This window comes from Hirundo rustica, chromosome 6 (genome assembly GCF_015227805.2).
Source record: "Hirundo rustica isolate bHirRus1 chromosome 6, bHirRus1.pri.v3, whole genome shotgun sequence".
NCBI classification, from domain to species: domain Eukaryota; kingdom Metazoa; phylum Chordata; class Aves; order Passeriformes; family Hirundinidae; genus Hirundo; species Hirundo rustica.
In genome coordinates this window covers 36,577,889-36,583,888 of record NC_053455.1, presented here as the reverse complement: position 1 = coordinate 36,583,888, position 6,000 = coordinate 36,577,889, and positions in this window count along the sequence as shown.

Sequence of the window (6,000 nt, the reverse complement as noted above, 5' to 3'; positions counted from 1 at the left end):
TTAACAGGGAAACAATGCCTTTGGAAAATTTTACATTTGGTAATACATTTTTGACATTGAACATCTAGTTCATGCAGGCATTTATATTTTTAATATAAAATTGAGACTATAATTCAAAATATTTTTAATCTTTTTATGTCCCGATTTTTAATGGAACACAGTTCATTTTCATCTCAGTGGCTGGTACAGTGCTGCAGGAGGTTTTGGATTTATGCTGAACCCAGGGCTGATAATATAGAGAAGTTTTTGCTACAGCTGAGGAGTACTTACACAGAGCCAAAGCTTTTTCTATTTCTCATACCCCTCTGCCAGTGAGCAGGCTGGGGCTGCTCAAGACACTGAGAGGAGACACAACAGACAGCTGACCCCAACTGAGCATAGGGATATCCCATGCCCTATGGCATCATGCTGGGCATATTAAGCTGGAGGGAGAAGAAAGGGACATTCAGAGTGATGGTATTTTTGTTTGCAGATAACAGTTACACATGAGAAACCCCTGCTTTTCTGGGGATGGCTGAACACCTGTCTGCATTTGAGAAGCAGTGACTTAATTCCTTGTTTTGTTTTGCTTGCATGCCTAGCTTTCACTTTACCTACAAAACCATCTTTATCTCAACCCACAAGTTTTCACACTTTTCCTGTTCCCTCCCCCATCCCACTGGTGGTGGAGTGAGCAGGAGCTCCCTGGGACTTGGTTCACACCTGTGGTTAAACCACAACAATTTAATAAGAATTTAGATATTCATCTTACTTTGTAGAAAACTAACCAATCTGAATATCGAAGGTTTTGTGCAACATAAACTGTGATTCTAAAGATGCAGTATCTGAAATGTAGCAATGGCAACTGGAGCCTAATTTCAGCAAAGTATTGATTTTTTTTTTCTTCTGACTTCTTACTACAAACTGGCAAAGTACCCTGTCTTTCCATGGACAGCAGTAAACATGGAAAAAAATCTGAGACATTCCTAAACATTGACATTTAAATGCAGTCAGATCAGAGGGGAAAAAAAATTAAGCCGAACTAATTTCATCTGAGTTTTTATTCCATGCCTGTAATATTCAACCCATCTCTATTGCTGTGGTAAGGCTTTTACTATAGCCAGCTGTACACCCTTACAAGGTCAAACACAGAATTATCTATTGGGAGCACCCTACATTTTTGCTATTCAAGATGGCATGTGCCAGAATAGAGATCTGCTCTGCAATAAAGGCTCCCAAAGACTGAGGCAAGGAAAAAGGAAAAAGAAATAAAATCAACCCAAAATCAATCATTATCTAATCTGTTTTCCTTTATTATTTTTTTCTCCATATGTTTTTTAACCTCTCTTTATTTTTTTCCCCTTCTCTCTTATTTCTGAGACATATTTTCTTCTAAAACACTGTGTAACACATGAGCATTGGAGAAATCTGGATTTGTTTTTCAAAGGTATCTTCTTAGGATTCAGAAAATGCTGCAAAACAAATCATTATTAATTGTTCTGTATGATACTACAAGCTTTGATACTTTCCTTTGTAGTTCTCTTGTTCTCTTTTCCTGCACCTACGGTTTAGTATTTTAAGGTCTCAACACCTACACCTTTTAATTCTGCCATGAAATGTTCTGCAACTTCACTTTTCTGTTATCGCTTTGTGTTTTGCAGGCAGAGTATTGATTTAATTTGCAAGCATTCCAGCTTTCTATAGCTATAGTTCTTCATTTTGTAACCTTTTTATATGAATATGTCTAAATCTCTAGAAAATTGAAATGTCACACTAGTAATACCTGCTTCTACTTAATCTGTCAAAAAATGTAGTCTTACAACCAGGCATAAAAAAGACATTCTGATTATTGATATTTAACTGTAAAGAATATGAGACTGCCATTATTTACAAGTGCTTTATTACTTTCTTTTATGAATAGGTTTAAAGAACTTTGTTAATTATATGCTGTGTGAGTGCAAAAAAAAAGCCTCTACTTATACATTTTAAATGCCCCTTTTTCTATATAATTACCTTTAAAGTAAGATGAGCATTGCTGCATTGCATTAAATTTATACTCTGATATGTTCTCTGAATGTGTTATAAATGCAGAGGTTCTTTCTTTCTTAATAGAATTTCACTTTTCTCATCTAGAGTTTCAATATTTCAGAGGTCTTTTCATTTGATTATACATGCAAATCACTTGGGAGACCTAATACACTTAGCTAAAAATTACTCATTCGTGTATAACAGTCTCATCTACAGTGAATAAGACTTTCAAAAGTGTTTCCAGTTCTCCACAGATTCGCTCTGTTTCCCTTGAATACAGACCCTGCCACCCAGCCAAACTGTAACCGGACCACTCCAAGGCCACAGGCAGATTAATGTTTATGTGAAATACAAAGTTTAAACCACCTTTGAATATTTCACTCTTTCTGATTTGAGGGGAGTCATCTGTATGAGGCATGACAGACATAGATAATGCTGCAAAAGGTACCACCAGGAGAATATTCCTATTGGTGTGTTGCGGGTTGATGCCGGTGGGATGCCAGGCACCCACGAAAGCCACTCGCTCATTCCTCCCTGCAGCTCGACAGAGGAGACGAATTTTAACAAAGGGCTCATGAGTTGAGATAAGGACAGTGAGAGATCACTCACTAAATACCATCAAGGGTAAAACAGGCTTAACTTAGAGATATAAATTTGCTACTAAAGAAATCAGAGTAGGTAAATAATTAGAAACAAAATAAGCTTTTAAAAACACCTTCCCCCTACCCCTTCCTCCTTCCCAGCTCTACCTCTTGCCCTAGCAGAGCATGGAGGTAGGGAATGGGGTTTTGGTCAGTTCATCACTCGAGGCTTCCCTGCTGCTCAGGGAGAGGAGTCATTCCCCTGCTGCACTGTGGGGTCCCTCCCACAGGAGACAGTTTTCCATGAACTTCTCCAATGCAAGCCCATCTCAAACAGCTTCCCTGTGAACTGCTGCAATGTAAGTCCATCCCATGGGCAATATTCCTCCCAAAACTGCCACTGCAAGGGTCACTCTTCCATCAGTGTAGTTCTCCAAGGCCAAGCTGCTCCAGCTTAGAAGCAGAGCCTTTCTCTCCAAGGGTCTCCCATGGGATAACAGCCTCCTCGCAAGCATCCACCTGCTCTAACCTGGGGCTCCTCCTCCACAGTCTGCAGGTGGATCTCTGCATCATTGTGGACCTCCATGGGCTACAAGTGCACAGCTGCTTCACCACTGTCATCACCACGGCCTGCAGAGGAATCTTGGCTCAGGCACCTGGAGCACCTCCTCCCCTTCTTATCCACTGACCTTGGTGTCTGCATGTTGTTCTGCTTGCATATTCTCACTCCTGCTCTTTCCTGTGCAACCTCTGTTTTGATTTCTTCTTAAATATGTTATCACAGAGGTATTACCACCATCTCTAATTGCCTTGGGCAGTGGCATATCCACCTTCAGAGCAATCAGGGATTGGCTCTGCCAGACGTGGTGAAAGCTTCTGGCAGCTTCTCACAGAAGCCATCTCTGTGACTTCCCTGCTACCAAAAATCCAGGCCATGCAAAACTAATACACGGGACATCTGCAGTGTCAGGTAGTCACAGCCATGCTCCTTTATGCTACCTATTCTAAAGTGACTTTCTCATAGATGAGATACACCAGTCTTGCTCTTGTAGCAAGATGCAAAGATGAGGCAGGCAACAATATACAGGCAATGAGCAATCCCAGCAGCTACTGGGAACATCACCAGTTTGGTATGGGAGGCAACCTTCCTGTAGGATTGCAAAAATCTCTAAAAAGCTGAGACACAAAGCAGTTTTATTAAAGTTTTGGGAAACTGATGCACTTTCAGTGTAAAAGTAGAAAGTATAATCCTTACACAGCTGTCTTAGGACCTGTGTTTAATTGGCCAAGCACACGTGGACTCATTTATACCATCCTTTTTTAGAAATACTTCCTGTCCTCAGTAGTAGTGAACCTACATGCTAAGATACTCACAGAGTAAGCAGTTCATCAAAAACTTACATCAAAAACCAATGAAAACCAAACTGCAAGGGAACCATGGATAGGTACAGTTAAGGTCTGCAAATGCTGGAACAGAAAACTAAAAGTGAGCTGCTGAAGAATAAACATACAGCTGAATAACATGCAAATTGGACCTTCCAATATTTCCCACTGAAAAACAGGAAGTACAAAACCCCTTCAAAGGAGTCTAATCCAACAGAAATATAGTCTTAAGCAGCTATGACAAAATTCTGAATAGTTTCAGACTCCAAAAAGACTAAGAATGAGTACATCAAAAAAGTTTCTGGCAGAAAATTGTTAGATGTTCAAAATGTGGGAAAACAGAATAAAATGGTGATCCAACTGGTATTACTTTTACAACTTTCCTGTGTCAGATAATCTGCCATTATTCCTAAATTCCATTGCACCTGAAGTCTTCACATTACACAAGGTATCTTTTTCTTCTTTTGAATCTTTCTTTGGAACAATTTTCAGACTTCATTAGATTAAAAAAAAAGGTTTTAAAATTATTTTAAAGTGTATTCTATGAAAAATAAGAGAAAAAGATAATTAAGAATAAATCCAAATATTTTATTTATGTAGATGGATATAGCACATATCACAAATAGTTGTAGTTCATTATTGTAAGAAATTTTAATTGTATGTCATGATTCATAATTTTGGAAAAGACTAATTGATGATGTTGACATTTTAAAGACAACAGGACAATTTTTTTACATCTTAGCACATTTGCCTCATATGCAAACACTACCACAAAAGTATATAAATAAGAAAGTGTCCATTCCTGACTTCAGGAACTATATGCATTAATAAAAGTATAAAACATGAGGAACATTTGTATTTCATATTTCCAAAAACAAATATCATCACTTAGACCATGACATTGCACAGAATAAGAAAACCAGCTTTGGACAGGCAGTTGGTTTCCTCACTGAGAAGCATCAGTGAGAACTGAAGGGTAATGATCCATCTGTAAACCTCACCTCAGCAAACTTCAACTGTAGCTCTACTTTCACCTGAAGAATACCAAGGCACAGTACCCCCTTCCAATTTTTTACAGAAGTTGATTTTTACTTTTTTTTCAAAATTTAAAAAAAAAAAAAAAAAAAAAAAAAAAAAAAAAAAAAAAAAAAAAAGGTTTTATTTCCTTCCAGAGCTTGGAAGAAATCTGTCTTGTCTAGAGAGTTAACTTTCCTGTTCTGAAAAATAAAGATCTTATAAATTAATGAAGAGAGCAAAAATATTCCTCAAAATAAAATACTTCAAAATTATTGGTCTCTATTAGACACTCTTGGGTAGTGTTATAACCTGAAAAAACACATTTTTTCCCAAGGAAATGGCTGTAGTAATTTAATCAACTGACAATTTTTTAATTATTCCTTTCCTCCTTTTTTAAAAAAAAAAAAACTGATGTTATCAAAAACCTGTAACATTTTACATTAAGAAATATTTTATTGCACTTATTTATTTCACATTATTCTGGGAGTTTTAGAGGGGCATTCTAAGTAGAAAAAGTTCTTTCTTGGTGTGCTCTGGATAGGAAACAAGGGACTACTAATGGGTGAATGAATATCATTTCATTGAGGACAAAACAGATGATCCAATCATTTCTAAATGGACTACTTTCTGTTCTGAGAAAGTGCTAACAGTACTAAATAGATATGATCAGAAAAATGAAAGAAGAGTACATATTGGATACTTTCAACTTTCCCACTACAGCACATTGTACTTCTGAATTATGACAAATTGTGATAAGCTAGCATCCCTTCACATTTAAAAAAAAAAAAAAAAAAAAAGAAGAGTTAAAATTATCAGTATATTCTAGAAGATATACAGGAAATTTCAAAAATAAGCTGCAGTCAGGAAATAGTATAGTGTATAAAAGCTGTTGATATTAGAGGAAATGGTTCTATAAAAGGTAGAGAAATAGATACACCAAAGAACAGGAAAAAGTTTGATAGTATATGAGCACTTATGAAATGAAAATGACAAATTCTAGTGGAAAAGGGCT